The 10,249-nt window shown below is 44.2% G+C and overlaps 1 long non-coding RNA gene across 1 annotated transcript; it reads left to right on the top strand.

Annotated features, from left to right (window-relative positions):
* Positions 1–3,017: 3,017 nt before the first annotated feature.
* LOC139177151 (uncharacterized) lies at positions 3,018–9,601 on the top strand. Its single transcript, XR_011561632.1, has 2 exons — positions 3,018–3,227; positions 9,151–9,601. It is a non-coding gene; the product is annotated as an uncharacterized lncRNA (long non-coding RNA).
* Positions 9,602–10,249: the final 648 nt, after the last annotated feature.

The raw sequence follows: 10,249 nt of genomic DNA, 5'->3' as shown, positions 1-10,249 counted from the left end.
CCCGGGTAACAAGTTTGAGCACAATGGTTTTCTATTCTAGATGGCTTCGGGTTGGCAAGTTCAGAGTATCTCGCTTGTGAGTTTCTCATTTGTGGTAAGAAATGACAAGTTGCACAATTCTGCTCAGAAACTAAAAAAAAAAAAACACCTCACCCCACTGCACCATTTTGACTCCTCCTGGATCTGCATTACCAATATTAGAAATGAGAAGAGTTTCACAATTTGATCAGAAATTAAAAAAGAAAAAATCCCCCCACCACACCACTTTGAATCCTTCTGGGTCTGTATAACAGAGATTAGAACTGACAGCTGTTTAAAAATTGTTAACAACAATAGCAAAGAAAATTGTTACCAGAGCTGGGACATTGTTGAAAAGCAAGTTGAGACCAGCTCATTTAACAACCATGAAAATGTTAAAAAAAAAAAAAAAAAAATACAGGAATGAATAAGTTTTGGAAATGGAGGAAGGAAGAAAAAACACATCAATGGAATGATTTCCAATCTATGCATTCAGTCTGTCAGTCAGCATTTTAGACTTCTTGATTCTTTGATTGCATCCAAGCTTTAAAATTCAAATGTATCAAGTTTGCCCCTCATAGTTTCTGAGTTCTGTTTTTCTGCTTAGAAAAAGATTCCACCAACTTCTAAGTACGTGTTTGGTTTGGTTTTGTTTTCTTTTAAGTGCATGCTTTGATTCACCATTTTTTTTTTTCGTGGAGTGCTTCATGTCTTCGTGGTTTGCCTTTCAATTTTGGACCCATCTGGATTTCAGTGAAAGGAACACAGAAATCTAGCTTTTATCCCTTCAGTCTCCAAAGAAAGGTTTGGACATGTGATCCTTATCTTGCCTGCTGAATCGCAACACTGCCTTCTTCAAAACTGAAAATCTGGTACTTGTGGGCCCCAAGTGGTTAGGATGATTACCCATTGATGATGCATTTTCTTATCTGATAGGGCTTAATCTTGCCTCCGCCATAGATTTTGCCTCTTCAAAACTTATCTGTTACTCTCGTACGGTAACAATTTTCGACAGTTTATCTAGCAAGCATATGTCAATTTTCAGGTGGTGAACAATGGGGAACTTTCATTTTAGAGTCAGTAGGAATCTCAGCTGCTCACATTGCTTAGCCTGAATGTCAAAGTCACAGGGAGGCACCCAGCTTATGTCCCCCACAGCATGCCATCACGAGACAGCGGTTACACATTCACTGGCTCTTATAGAATTATTACTCAGGGATTGGAACCTCCTCCAGGATGGCCGTGCCTGAGGTTTACTTGTCCTGGAGTTGAGCGTGACAAGGCATGCGCTTTGTGGAAATAGTTGGTGGAGTTTTGCAGGCACGGACCTGCCCAGACCAAAAGTGTTTAAAAACTAACCAGCATCCACAGGGATACACCTTCCAAGACAAAGAGGCTTTATAAGAAGTGCAAATATTTGTCCATAAAATGGTAGGAAATGCTGCCAATAACAGCTGAAAAATCTGGTTAACTTAGCAATATCTGTAAATGTGGTTTGGGGGTAATTTCACCTTTTTATTTATTTATTTTTAAGTACAGTGTTGCCTTTCTCTGAGGAATCACCATGACAGCCAGGACCCTGGACACATACAGAAAGTCCCCTACATATGAACAAGTTCCATTCTGAGATCGAGTTCTTAAGTCCAACAAAGACAGTCCAGGTACCCAACTAACACAATCTAGTCTATAGTACTATACTATAATAGGTTTATAATACTTTGGCACAAATGCGGCATTAAAAAAGCACAAAAATAAAGAAAACATTTTTAATCTTACAGCACAGTACCTTGAAAAGTACAATAGTACAGTTCAGCAGCTGGCATACAGGTGCTAGTGTTGAATGAACAAGCAAGAAGAGTTACTGACGGGAGGAGGGAGGAGGGGTGGGAGATGGTAGAGCCGAAGGGTCGTCAGCAATAGGAGACGGAGGGCGAGAAGCAATTTCACACACACCCGGCGCTGACGGGACACACGTTGGGACACGCATCTTTGAAAGTTTGCAACTTGAAGGCTTGTATATAGGGAACTTACTTTATTCTAAAAAACCGATTGCTCAGTACAGTGGGGCTCAGTTTTGTGTGCTCTCCGCACCACCCCACTTCCATTTTGGTCCAACCAACCACATCCCCGAATTTCTCCATAAACTTCCTGCCCACAAGGTTCCACCCTTTGAGGGTGTGATGGATTATGTGTGTTCGAGGTCAGTGCCATTGTCAACCACGTGAAGACGAGGACTTTTCCAGTGGGCAAATGTGTGACGCTGGCGGAACTCACAGTTGTCTACACCCCGTTGTGGCTTTATACACAGGTTCTGGAACCTTCTTTCCACCAGGTCTTCCTTAATACCAACTGCACTTTCCTCACCTGCACGAACCAGCCTCAGTTCTGGGCTGTTTCGTCTGTTAGAAAATGACCCAATGTGATGCTAAAAAGTTTGTAGGAAGTGAAAATGTTAGTTGCTCAGTTGAGTCCGATTCTTTGTGACCCCTTGGACTGTAGTTCGCCAGGCTCCTCTGTCCGTGGGATTCCCCAGGCAAGAATTCTGGAGTGGGTTTCCATGCCCTCCTCCCGGGGATGTTACTGACCCAGGGAATGAAAAAAGGTCTCCTGCATTATAGGTGGATTCTTTACTGTCTGAGCCACCAGGGAAGCCCCCTTGAAGGAGTTACCACGGGATTCATTTAAGACTACGTTGCAGGAGAAAACTGCTAGCAACAGGTTCCCTGGGAGTCCAAACAAAAGTCATTTTGAACATTTGACAGCTATTGCCAAATGGCCTTTAAACCAGTTCACACTCCCACTAACAGTGACTCTGTTTCATCACACCCTGGCCAGCACTGGCCATTACACAATTTTGAACGTTTCTCAGTCAGATTCATGGACAAAGGAAGGTCCTGGTTGTTTTCTAGGCTCTTGGCTCTATTCCATTGATCTCTCAGGTCATCCTTATCTCAGTCCATTCTTATCTCATGACTGTTTCTTTAGCTGGGCTTCCCATGTGGCGCAGTGGTAAATAATCCACCTGCTACCACAGGAGACTCAAGAGACGCAGATTCCATCCCTGGGTCGGGAAGATCCCCTAGAGGAAGGAATGGCAACCCACTTCAGTATTCTTGCCTGAGAAATCCCGTGGACGGAGGAGCCTGGCAGGCTACAGTCCATGGGGTCGCCAAGAGTCCGACACGACTGATCAAGCACGCACTCTTTCTGTAAGTGTGATGTCAAGCCTCTTTTTATGCGTTTACTGTGGAAACTTGTTTTTCAATAAACTTCCAATTCGAGGTTCTTGCCTATTTTTCTCATCTGTTCTTTCTCTTGATCATTTAATGAGCACGAAAAGGGAGGCACAAAATCCCTATTTGTTCCCAATTTGTCACTACCTTTTGACTTAATGTTATTTTTTTTCCCCTCAGGTAAAAACTTTAACTTTTCTGTTAGTCACAGTGGTGAAGAAGCAGGCTTTCTTTGATGGTTTTGGGTTACAGCAGACTGGAGCCCCTTGCTGGGTCTCAGGGTTGCCTACATTTAAATAAGATCTTTGCACTTTGCAAGTCCACTCAGCTTTGACAATCTTCCTCCCCTCCAGATAATGTGGATAAAAGGGAACCCTCCTACATGGTTTGTGGGAATGTAAACTGGTGCAGCCATTGTGGAGAGCAGTATGGAGGTTCCTCAGAAAACTAAAAATACAATTACCATATGACTCAGCAATCCCACTACTGGGCATATATCTGGAGAAAACTCTAATTCTAAAAGATATATGCCCCCAGTGTTCACAGCAGCGCTATTTCCAATAGCCAAGACACAGAAGCCACCTAAATGTCCATTGACAGATGACTGGATCAAGAAGATACACATAATGGAATACGACTCAGCCATAAAAAAGGATGAAATAATGCCATCTGCAGCAACATGGATGGAACTAGAGATGCTCTGCTGCTGCTGCTGCTAAGTCACTTCAGTTGTGTCCGACTCTGTGCGACCCCATAGACGGCAGCCCACCAGGCTCCCCCGTCCCTGGGATTCTCCAGGCAACAGCACTGGAGTGGGGCGCCATTTCCTTCTCCAATGCATGAAAGTGAAAAGTGCTCATACTAAGTGAAATAAGTTGGGAAGAGAAAGACAAATACCATATGATATCACTTATATGTGGAATCTAAAATATGACAAATTAACCTATCAATGAAACAGACTCAGGCTTGTTATTGCCAAGGAAGAGGGGCCTAGGGGAGGAATGGAGTGGGAGGTGGGATTTGAAAATGTAAGCTATTGTTTACGGACTGTATAAACAACAAGGTCCTACTGTATGGCACAGAGAACTATATTCAGTATCCTATGATAAACCATGATGGAAAAGAACACTAAAAAAGAATATATACGTCTGAATGGCTTTACTGTACAGCAGAAATTAACACAACATTGTAAAATAATTTTATAAAAGGAAAGCTTCCTCCCTTCCAGATGATCAGTGATCCACCCAACTTTCCCTCTGCAACTTTTGCAATTTTATTTTCTACGTTTGATCCGTCTGGAATTTATTTTGATATCAGGAGTGAGCTGTTTTTTTCCCCAGTTACCTATTGTCCCAAGACCACTTTCTGCATAATTCCTCTTTCCCATGCCAGTTTGAAACTCCACCTGTACTTCACTCTTTGTAGATTTTGGTCGCTGTTTCTTCAGTCTGTACCGAACTATTGTTATTATCGCAGGCTCATCATACAGTTTAATATTTATCAGATAAATAGTCCTGCAGCCAGGCCTCTTGCACGACTGACCTATCTCTCTGTTTTCTGCATGTTTATTTTGGATGTTTCCCTCCCTATTCCTACATGTTGACAGTTTTAAAAACAGCCAGCCTGCCCTCATAGGAAATGCTTCAGTTAAGGGCGTACAGAATCATGGAAAAACAGTGGGAGGGAAAGTTTTGCTTCAGAGATTTGCCCTTGAACGTTCTGTAAGTACTCACATTTCTTATCAAGTGTGAAAGTCACAGGGGAAACACCCAGAACAAGCCTGGAGCCTGAGAGCAGGCCTTAATCTCTGACATTAGCTACACATTGACCAATGTTCCACACCATTCCCACTGAGGTGAGGGCCCCAGGGCTTTACTTTACTTGAGCTGACCAGACTTGTACTCTCTGCAAACCCTCTTGCTTTTCCAGTTTTGCAAGAGTAGAAGAGCCCAGGCTGGAATTTTAAAAACTGACCCTTGGGAAGCTTAAAAACTTTCCAACTGAAAACACGTTGATGAAAAAGAAAAAAAAAACAACAACTCAAATATACATCAAAAGAGGACAGCAAAAGCTCTCTTCCAAGATCTGCAGCACGGCTCGTTTACTCGGCAGCCAGAGATGATGTGGTGTCTGCAGCCAACGACAGCATTTGGCTTCGTGGCTTTTTTTAGGGGGTGAGAGGCTTCACCCTGAGGCATGTGGGATCTTATTTCCCTGACCAGGGAGGGAACCCGTGCCCTCTGCACTGGAAGGGCGGAGTCCTAACCACTGGATTGCCAAAGAAGTCCCTTGTGGCTTTTTTAATATAGGGAAAAGTATAAAGGAGAATGTCTATAGTATCACCTCCCCCTGAAAAGGTCCATGATCTAGAGTTTTTTTACTACAATTTTTTAAAATAGCATTGAAATTCACAAGACATAAAATTAACCATTTTAAAGTGTCCAGTTCATTGGCATTTAGCAATCACAGTTTGGGGCAACCACCACCTCTATCTAGATCCAGAATATTTTCATCACCCCAAAAGGAAACCCTGAACTCATTAAGCAGTAGAAATGTGACAGTCTTAGAGGAACCCGTTCACCCTCCCTGCAGCCCTGACGACCACTATCTACTTTCTGTCTCTACAGATTTCCCAGTTCTGGACATTTCATATAAATAGAATCACACAATATGTGGCCTTTTGTGCCTGGCTTCTCTTACTTTCCCTTCTCCAGGGGATCTTCCCAACCCAGGGATCGAACCCAGGTCTCCTGTATGGCAGGTGGATTCTTTACCAGCTGAGCCACAAGGGAAGGCCAAGAATACTGGAGTGGGTAGCCTATCCCTTCTCCAGGGGATCTTCCTGACCCAGGAATTGAACCGAGGTCTCCTGCATTGAGGTTCCGCCACATGTAGTGTATATCAGCACTTCACATCATTTTATGACTGAATATTGACTACTTAAAAAAACACCCATTATGGGACTTCCCTGGTAGCCTAGTGGTTAGGACTCCCGAGCTTATACTGCAGGTGGCATGGGTTTGATCCCTGATTGGGGATCTAAGATCCCTCAAGCTGCAGGTCCAGCCAAACAAACAAAACATCCAATATGAGTGCATGGTTAGAAACTGACAAAGTACAAGCAGTCAAAATAAAGTATGGACAGCTGAAAAGCCCCCTAGTGCCCTCCACCCAGTCCCAAGCTCTAAGGGTGAGCGTGCAAGCTTAGTCACTCAGTCACGTCTGACTCTTTCGATCCTATGGACTATAATCCGCCAGGCTCCTCTGTCCATGGAATTTTCCAGGAAAGAATAGTGGAGTGGGTTGCCATTTCCTCTTCCAGGGGATCTTCTCGACCCAGAAGTTGAACCCACGTCTCCTGTGTCTCTTGCATTGCAGGTGGCTTCATTACCAGCTGAGGCATTGGGGAAGCCCCATTCCCATTCTAAGGGTCATCACTATCAAATAAATATATGTACCTGTAACTTCCTAAAACAAATATATTTGTATGCATTTATTAACATAAAAATGTATGTTTATTTCTTCTTATAAAATATTCAACAAAAGAGATCATAATGCATCTTTTTTTTTTTTGGCAGCACGGTTTATTCACTGAATAATATGGCTTGGATGAAACTTCTGCAAGGCGGATGGGGAAGGGGATGGGCAGGGGATGGGCAGGGTGCAGAATAGAGTTTGGTTGGGGGGAGCCTTAGGCGTTTAGGAGGCTGCACAGGTGGATTCCATTTGTGAAAATGGATCCAGCTGAACACGTATGATACACCTACCTTTCAAGAAAAAGGTTTTAATAATATGGCCTGACAATCAGCGCTCAGAGATCCATTTTACCTTGACAACCGCACAGTGCTCTTTTCTATGGTGTCACATAAATCTTTGGAAGACTATTTCCAGTTTCCACCTCCCTTTTACAAAAGCGCTATAATCAGCAGTCCTGGCATCCCTCAGGACAGTTTGATGAGTGTATTTTAAACTGATGGCCAGAACCATGTCACTCTCAGGAGGATGTACTGATTTCCATGCCTATTAAGAACATTTGGGTAGAGTCTGCTAAGTTGCAGGTTTTTCCCTTTCAGCACTTTGAATGCATCATGCTATTCTCATTAAAAAAACAAACAAACAAGGAACAGCCGGTAGCCTGCTCCCCCAAACCCTCTCCAGCACTGGGCATCCCTAAGCTTTTGCATTATTGCCCAGTTGTTATGTGAATGAGGGGATCGCATGACTGTTTGGCTTTGCACTTATTTTAATCATGCATGGAAGAGGTAGGGGAGCAGGCTGGTATCTTGGGTAACAGCCTATCTCGGAAGCCAGGGCTCCAAACCTGGGCTGTGTCACGTGCCAGTGCGGTGAACTTAGCCTGGTTATTGACCTCTAGATGATGTTTCCTCGTCTATAAACATGGGGAGGAACGTAATAGCACCTCCCTCCTCTAGATGATGTTTCCTCGTCTATAAAAATGGGGAGGAACGTAATAGCACCTCCCTCCTCATTATTATTATTTTTTTTAGGCTTAAATAAGATATTGTGCAGAGTACAATATGCAGGGTACCTCATGAGAAACGCTGGGCTGGAAGAAGCACAAGCTGGAATCAAGATTGCAGGGAGAAATATCAATAACCTCAGATATGCAGATAACACCACCCTTATGGCAGAAAGTGAAGAGGAACTCAAAAGCCTCTTGATGAAAGTGAAAGAGGAGAGTGAAAAAGTTGAATTAAAGCTCAACATTCAGAAAATGAAGATCATGGCATCCGGTCCCATCACTTCATGGGAAATAGATGGGGAAACAGTGGAAACAGTGTCAGACTTTATTTTTCTGGGCTCCAAAATCACTGCAGATGGTGACTGCAGCCATGAAATTAAAAGACGCTTACTCCTTGGAAGGAAAGTTATGACCAACTTAGATAGCATATTGAAAAGCAGAGACATTACTTTGCCAACAAAGGTATATCTACTCAAGGCTATGGTTTTTCCAGTGGTCATATATGGATGTGAGAGTTAGACTGTGAAGAAAGCTGAGCACCAGAGAATTGATGCTTTTGAACTGTGGTGTTCGAGAAGATTCTTGAGAGTCCCTTGGACTGCAAGGAGATCCAACCAGTCCATTCTAAAGGAGATCAGTCCTGGGTGTTCTTTGGAAGGAATGATGCTAAAGCTGAGGCTCCAGCTCATGTGAAGAGTTGACTCATTGGAAAAGACTCTGATGCTGGGAGGGATTGGGGGCAGGATAACAGAGGATGAGATGGCTGGATGGACATGAGTTTGAATCAACTCCCGGAGTTGGTGATGGACAGGGAGGCCTGGCATGCTGCGATTCATGGGGTCGCAAAGCGTCGGACATGACTGAGTGACTGAACTGAACTGAAGATATTGTGGCTTCCCTGGTGGCTCAACGGTAAAGAATCCGCTTACAATGCAGGAGATGTAGGTTTGATCCCTGGGTCGGGAAGATCCCCTGGAGAAGGAAATGGCAACCCACTCCAGTATTTTTGCCTGGGAAATCGCATGGACAGAGGAGCCTGGCAGGCTATGGTTCAAGGGGTTGTGCAAAAGAGTCAGACACAACTGAGCGACTAAAGAACAATTACTTCTCTTTTTATCTAAACACTTATTAATTTGTTTTTAAGTGTACAACTGTGATCCTTTTGAAAGGTAATGGCATACAAAGCAGGAAGTAGAGAACTCTGCTTTAGTAAAGAACTTTAGTCCTTTATTCCAAATGGCCGTCCAGTTTTCCTAACACTAGCTATGCTTAGAAAATCCTCTTTCTCCCCTGCTAACTCAAAATAAATTTCTACTTCTGGACTCATTATTCTGTCCCACTGTTTTGTTGGTCTATTTCTTTCTTTTTTTTTAAATTAAAGAGCATAATTGATTTACAATATTGTGTTACTTTCAGTTTTCCAGTAGTCATGTACGGATTTGAGAGTTGGACCATAAAGAAGGCTGAGTGCTGAAGAACTGATGGTTTTGAACTGTGGTGGAGGAGGAGACTCTTGAGAGTCCCTTGGACACCAAAGAAATCGAACCAGTCCATCCTAAAGGAAATCAGTCCTGAATATTTATTGGAAGGACTGATGCTGAAGCTGAAGCTCCAATACTTTGGTCACCTCATGTGAAGAGTCGGTCATTGGAAAAGACCCTGATGCTGGGAAAGATTGAAGGCAGGAGAAGAAGGGGGCAACAGAGGATGAGATGGTTGGATGGCATCACTGATTCAACGGACATGAGTTTAAGCAAATTCTGGGAGATAGCGAAGGACAGGAAAGCCTGGCGTGCTGCAGTCCGTGGGGTCTGTCTTGTTCCTGGCTGTCTCAAGGTAGATGAGCAATAAATTTTGGCTAAACAGAGACATGGATGGATGACCCAACTATACCTTCTGTCCCTCCTGGCTGTACACAAGCCGTTCTTCCCAGCATCGCCCCACCCCCACCCCCTTGCCCAGGAGGCACCTCTGGCCGGGCCTTGCTCCAAGGTACACCACAAACAGAACACTGCCCCATCCCAGAGACAGTCTGAGAGGCTTCCTTGGAGACTTCCCCTGTGCCCCATGGAACCCCACCCCTGGGTCTTCCCCCACCTCGGGTCACGTTCCCCCCACTACCAGTCTTTCCTGGTGGATTGGGTCTAACCGGAGAGAGTGACTGCTCCTGGGAGGTACTTAAAGATCTTGGCCAAATCCGGCTTTCCCCCTGGAGGGGCAGAGGCGAGGACCCAATAAATTAACCTCTGACTGGGGTCTTTTTGTGCTCACACCCCAGGGTGTAATTAGCTCCCCTGTCCTCAGAGTCCAGCTTCCCTTTGGTCCCCAGGGCATCACGTGACTCTGGCACAGTGGTCACCATGGTTCAGGGGTCCCTAACAGGGGAGGGGCTTTGGCGGAAGGAAATTTAACTTGATTTTTCGCTGGAGAAAACCTCAATTTCTGTCTGAGGGGAAGACAGGGTTTTCATCTTCTGCTGCTGCTGCTAAGTTGCTTCAGTCGTGTCCGACTCTGT

This window comes from Bos indicus, chromosome 18, assembly GCF_029378745.1.
Source record: "Bos indicus isolate NIAB-ARS_2022 breed Sahiwal x Tharparkar chromosome 18, NIAB-ARS_B.indTharparkar_mat_pri_1.0, whole genome shotgun sequence".
Lineage (NCBI taxonomy): Eukaryota > Metazoa > Chordata > Mammalia > Artiodactyla > Bovidae > Bos > Bos indicus.
This window is presented reverse-complemented; position numbering and strand designations above follow the sequence as displayed.